Genomic DNA, 6,159 nt, shown 5'->3' with positions numbered 1-6,159 from the left:
AACAGTGTCTCTGTGGCCGGGGTAGCGAGGCGGGAAGGACGGGTTATTCCCAGCCTTCCAGTAAAGTGGAAAGTGCCATCACCGTCCACGGGGGCTGGGGGAGGTGACCCGGTTCCGGGAGCTGAGCTTGGGCCCAGGCCGGGCCTGACACCTAGCGGCCTCCTGGGCTGGGGCGTGGCGAGAGTGGAGAGCGAGAGGCTGGAGACCGGGCACCGAGGCGCCGAACCCGCGCCGCCACCCTGCTCCTCCCCACGCTGGTCCCGAGCGGGTTCCGAAGCCGCCGGCACCCGGGTCGGTGCGGCCGCGGCGCGCCCCCGAGCGCCCGCCGGTACTTCCGGCGCAGGTGACCGCCGCCTCCCCGCGCGCGCCGCCGCCGCCCCGCCGCCCCGTCACCATGGCGACGAGGTGGCGCCGAGGCCCGTGGAACCGGCAGAGCGGCCGGGGCGCGGCGCGGGGCGGCGCGGGGACGCGCGCAGAGCCTGGCGGCGGCGGGACGAGGTAGGCTGCGGGGCGGCGGGGAGCAGGGTTCCGCGCGGCGGGGCGGCGGGGACCGCGGCCGGGCGAGGCCGGGCTTCGAGCCGCCCTCCCGCGCGCACCTGCCTGCGCCGACCCCGGCGCCGCCCCGCCTGGGAACCGGAAAGGCGGCCTGCGGACTGCGTGACTGCCGGAGTTCGGACGGGGACTGCCGGAGACCCGAGTTCAAGTCTAGGGGCCTGTCTAGAATAAAGTGGGTGGGGGCGGATCCTTCTGCGTTCGCCACGATCTTTCCTAGAAAGCTGAACCCCCACTATCCTCGCGGCTGGGTCCTGCTCCCTTCTGCCGCATCCCGCCCGGATTAGGCGTTCCCAGACTGGCAGAAAGCCTGGCATCATGCTTCGGCCTTGGAGGCGACGCAGGTGCGGAACTTCTCGGAGGGAGGGATCTGCTGCCGCCTTTGACATCTCCGTGTGGTGGCCAGGCCACCCCTTTCCCGTCACTCCTCTTCCCCTACCCACCCCCTCTTCCTCCTGCATCAGAAGGGTCCTTGGGGACTCCGGCTTCCCTTTTTGGTTGTCCTTCCTCTATTCTGTCTTGGCAATCTGAGAGTGTTATAGGATTCTTTAAGAAAAGTTCCGTCTCCGGACACCTGGATTCTGTCCTGTTCCTTTCTTAACAAAACAAGACAGTGTTTCTGCCTTCCTTAAATACCTTGATTGCTCCTCAACCCTTGGATCTGGGCGGAAACCATTGGAGTGCTCCAACCCCACGCCCGGTAGGAGGAGCTCCTGGAACCAGAAGTAGAATCGCCCACAGATGTCCTGTCCTGCCACTGTCCCTGGGTGGGCAGAGCTCAGGCTTCTTGAACTCACAGACGGCTGACCGCTGGGCTTACAGGCCAGCACGCCAGGCCTCGCTCTCCATTTTCTAATCAACTCACAGTTCATTAGAATACAGGCGGGAGTGTAAAATCTCAGAGACTAAAACTGCCGCCTGTCTGCAGGTGTGGCCGCAGCGGGCTCTGATTTGAGCGTTGTTTAGGAGGCTGGCTGCAAGTTTAGAGCCAGCCTGGGCTTTCGGGGGAGCTTGAACAACAACCGCCCCCACCCAACAGCAGCAGCAATAACTATAGGCCTTGCTCCAGAATTTTCTGTTCTGTAGGGGTGTGGGCTGGTGGTGGGCTGGAGGGGCCTGTGCTGTGGTCAGTTGCTGCCGCTATGACTTTAAGGAGACAGCGTTTTTGTGCAACTGATGTTTGCTTGAGTGCTAGCTAACGGGGTGGCAGGCCTGTGCGAAGCACTTGTGGGTATTTTTTCCCATCGAACTCTTCTGCAGTCCAATAATGTAGGTCTCAGTGTCCCTCCCTCTCACAGTTGAGGAGGCCAGCTCCTTAGAGAAGGGGCAGGGCCCTCCTGATAGTACACAGTGGTAAGCAGTGGAGCACTCTTTGAATTGACATCTGCGTGGCCCAGGCTGCCCTGTAACCCTCAGGAGCCTTAGGTGTTTTGGTGCTCATGGGCCCCTATCCTCCATAAAAATAAATAATGGTATTTTCAAATTAGAGTGATATAAAGACAGCATACAGACTGGATTAAAAAAAATAAACCAGGGGCTGGAGAGATGACTCAGTGCTTAAGAGCTCCCGCTGTTCTTCCAGAGGACCAGGATTCAATTCCCAGCACTCACATGGCAGCTCACAACTGTCTGTAACTCCAGTTCCAGGGGATCTGATACCCTCACCCAGACACACAGAGAGGCAAACAAACCAACCAACCAACCAACCAAACAAACAAACAAAACCACCAATGCACATTAAATAGATACATAAATAAATAAATAGATAAATAAATAAATAAATACATACATACATACATACATACATACATACATACATTTGAATGCTTAAGGTTCACTTTTCCCCTTTTGAAATGAAATGACCTCTTTGGTTTTTAACTGTTGGCGAGTTCTGGCACAGAGCCCTTGCCCGATGCTGAGTCTAAGGTCCTCTCTCTTCCTGGAGCACCCCAGGAGCCCCATCCACCAGCTCTGCTTCTTTCTGCCTTTTGTCACATCACATTTCAGAATCTTACCATCAAGGGAAGCTCTGGTCCCTGCCTCCACCGCAGTCTTTGCTAACACAATTAAAGCTGCTGCTGATAAGGGAGGGTCCTGGCCAAGCCAGCTTTCCTGCCGTCCGGCTTCTCTCCCTGCCTCCCGGGCTGTACAGCGTGTGCACTGTCTGGTTCCAGTAATGAGGTTAGGCATGGTTGCCTTTTAATAAAACCCAGTGGGCCTGGAGCCGGAGCGTGATGTCCCTCACAGGTTGAGCCCTGCGGCTAGCTGTGTCCCTGTGTGATTGCATTAAGTAGGAGCCAGTCTGCAGGTGGCGTGTCCAGAGTGGGGTGTATCTCCTTGACTGTCGAGGTCCAGAGATCTGTCACCTGACTCTGCACTCAGAAGGGAAGGAGAGGAGCCATACAAGGAACCGCATGAGCCCTGGTTCCTTGCATCCTTGCAAGACTCTAGTCTGAACCAAGTGTCATGTGTCTGAACCAGGTGTCATGGAGGCTGGGGCAGGGAGGTGTTGAGTTAGAAGCCAGCCTGGGTTACACTGTGAGGTCCTGTTTTGAAATAAATAAATAAATGAAAAGAAAAAGAAAAGAAAGGAGAGGGAGGGAAAAGGAGAGAACACAGATCTGTGGGAGCAGAGGAAACTTAGGGTCAGAGGAGCCATTTCCAGTCTGAGAAGCTGCAGCCCACGGTTCTACTCTGGAATGAGGAGGGTTAGGGTTAGGGTTAGGGTTAGGGTTAGGGTTAGGGTTAGGGTTAGGGTTAGGGTTAGGGTTAGGGTAGGGCCCTTCCTGTAACGTATGCTACTGTTAATGTTTGGCTGGAACCCCCTGCTGGCAGGGCCCAAGACTCTTTTGTGGAGTTCCAGCATCTCACAGTGCCAGCTACAAGGAGCAGCAGCAAGCGTAGTAGCTATTTGCTGATGGTGATTTTGGGCATGTCCTTTATTGTCTCTGAGCCCTAATGTCCTCATCTGTCACATAGGGGTGACACTCTTGCTATGCTCACAGTACTGCTGAGGGTTAAACCAGAGAGGGCAGAAAGCGCCTGGTACTGAGTGGGGGGTCTCCTAGCTGTCTGCCCGCCCCCATGCCCTCAAGCTCTGTTCCCCTCCCCTGGTAGGGGTGCAGGCAGTACTCAGTCACTCGCTTCACAGGGAACGAAGGGCTGGATTCTCAGTGTGGGGTGGTAAAGCTACCCTCTCACTCGTTCCCTTGTGAGGAGACCTTCTCTAGGGTTTCTGCACATCTCGTGAGGAGATTGACTGGGACAGAAGAAGCAAGGCGGTGCAGGGTCAGGCGCCCTGACCCAGCAGCCCAGATCTGCCCTTTGGATTCTCTGGGGCATGACGAAGCTGTGGCAGGTCATCCGCTCCTGCTGTTCTTCCTGACGCGGAGCTAATCAGATTCTCCTGGGCTTCGGGCTCTCAAGAGATGAATCTAATAAGAGAGGAGGGACCTGCAGAGGAGGAGGCAGGGCACAAGACTGCAGGGGGACAGCACTCTCCCTTGGATACCCGAGGAGTTTTGGAGCAGGGTGAAGTGACCTTCTTGTCTTCAAGGAGCAGGACAGGGCACTTCTTAGAGGGCATCGTGGATGAATCTAGAGCAGAGCCCAAGAGGGTAAGGAAGCCCTGGGGAGCCCTGAGGACAGAGGAGCGGCTGGAACAGTTCTCGGAGACAAAGCAGGGAGCGAGATGCCAGGGCCCTGGGGTGGCTCTATGGGGCAGTGAAAGCAGCAGAGAGCAGGAAGCAGGGCTTCTCCTCCAGGTGCCAGCAGCCGGTTGTGTGGCTGCCGCAGGGGAGCCGAGGCCTCCGAGTGGACCTGGCGGGTCCTTGTGGGGCTGCAGAAGAACAAGCAGGATCATGTGGCAGCTGGCATTTCTCTAGCCAGCATGGGTGGCATGAGTTAGGAAGATGGCATGCCCTAGTGTGTCAGGCACACCGAATAGGGAGAGGTTGGCGTGATCTGTTGTGGCAGCAAAGATGGCTGAGAGGAAAGTGATCGCAGACACGGGAGCCCCTCATCTCTGTGGCCCTCGGCGGACCTCCTGGGCAGGAGGTGGGCAGCCCATGGCTGTCTGGGAGGTTGCAGTGGGAGAGGAACCAGTGTTGGATGAGGCTGAAGTGTCAGTGGGGTGGGAATCTGAGGGAGGATAGAATTGGCATGAGATTTTGCAGTCACGTGTATGGGGGCAGACACGGCTAGCAGCAAGAGTTCCAGGAATAGGGGTTTACTCTTGGCCAGGGCTTCAAAAAGAATTCCCAACACAGCAGGGATGACTTGAAAGAACATGTCAAGAATTTGAGAAAGATATGGGTCCCCTAGCAAGCAGAGCAGGGGCTGTCTCTGACATGGACTCTGTTGCATGCTTTTGGGTCACTTTCCCCTAGCTGGGCTGCCTTGTCTGGCCTCAGTGGAAGAGGATGCGCTTAGTTCTGATGTAACTTGATGTGCCAGGGTGGGTTGGTATGGGTGGCTCCCCTTTTCTGAGGAGAAGGGGATGGTGAAAGGAGGAAGAGGGTGGAAGAGAAAGAGAGGAGGAGGAGGGAGGGAGCTGTGATCGGGATGTAAAGTGAATAAATAAATAAATTAAAAAAAAAGAATTTGAGAAAGAGGCAATCTGGCTTCACACAAGTGGTGAAAGTTGAGAACCAGCCTCCCCCTCCCCCGCCCAATGCGTAGGGTGGCAGAGCCAGCGGGGGTGGGGGTGGGGGGGAGTTAGGGGCACAGCTGGAGACAGACCAGTGCAGTGCAGGGCGGAACTGATGACTGCAGAAGTATGCTCATCTACGTGAGAAGGTGTGTGTGCTGTGCCGTTACCCTGAGATGCTTAGAAGATGGCAGATTTTTTCCAGGAAAAACGTGCATGTCTGACAAACTGCATGTGAGGATTCGGATGACTTGTCTGTTCTCGGAGAGCACGTTATTAACTGCTTTGTTCTTCTCAAATGCAGGCGCTGCTGTCGGAGAATTGGGAGGCGAAGCCGGAGCTGGTCGACCAGAGGAGCTGGCAGGCCCAGGCCGGAGCGCAGCTGGGCCAGCGCGCGTGCTAGTGAGCTAGCTACTGTCGGGGAAGCGGCAGCCACAGCTCCTGTTTGCCGCTGCCACGTACCTTCTGGTACTCACTGCTGCCCCGGAGGTGGTTGGCTGGGGAGGCAAGCCCTGTCTGTCTAAGGAGGGGACAGTAAGCTGGAGCTCTGAGGGCCCAGGGGTGGCGGCATTGGTGCTAGTCTTGTCCATCCAGGTAGGAGCTTTGTGCTGAGTCCCAGCTGCCGCCAGCACCAAGGCAAGGTGAACGGAGGCCAGGGCCGGCTTGTTCCCTTCCACCCTCTTTTCTCATGGGAACACCGTGGGGACAGGAGAAGATGCAGGGGGAAGGGCTGAAGGCTGGCCTGGGGTTGTCCTGAAGCGGAGGTTTGCATGCATCAGAGCCTCTCAACGGTCTCCTGACAGAGGCGGAGCCTCCGCACTCAGCCAAATGCCCGCTCTGTCTTCCTGCACAGATGGTTGGCAGTTCAGTGGGATGGATGAGAGCTCATGAGTTCTGCATGTGAGGCCACATCACCAGGGCCTTCAGTTCCAGAAACCTCACCTGAGGGAGGAAAGCAC

General features: G+C 56.9%; 1 protein-coding gene across 2 annotated transcripts in view; it reads left to right on the top strand.

Moving 5' to 3' along the window:
- Positions 1 to 407: 407 nt before the first annotated feature.
- LOC129665752 (transmembrane ascorbate-dependent reductase CYB561) overlaps positions 408 to 6,159 on the top strand; it is a 10,623-nt gene continuing 4,871 nt past the window's right edge. Inside the window, exons 1-2 of one of the 2 annotated variants that reach the window (XM_055592584.1) lie at positions 408 to 498; positions 5,505 to 5,668. The gene's annotated coding sequence lies outside the window, so the exon portion shown is untranslated. Of the gene's footprint in view, positions 499 to 525; positions 897 to 5,504; positions 5,669 to 6,159 lie in introns of those variants that run through there. The other variant, XM_055592585.1, reaches the window with a different exon arrangement.

This window comes from Psammomys obesus, unplaced genomic scaffold, assembly GCF_907164565.1.
Source record: "Psammomys obesus unplaced genomic scaffold, mPsaObe1.curated_primary_1811, whole genome shotgun sequence".
NCBI lineage: Eukaryota > Metazoa > Chordata > Mammalia > Rodentia > Muridae > Psammomys > Psammomys obesus.
The sequence above is the reverse complement of the archived record's forward strand: the minus strand, read 5'-3'. Positions and strand labels throughout refer to the sequence as shown.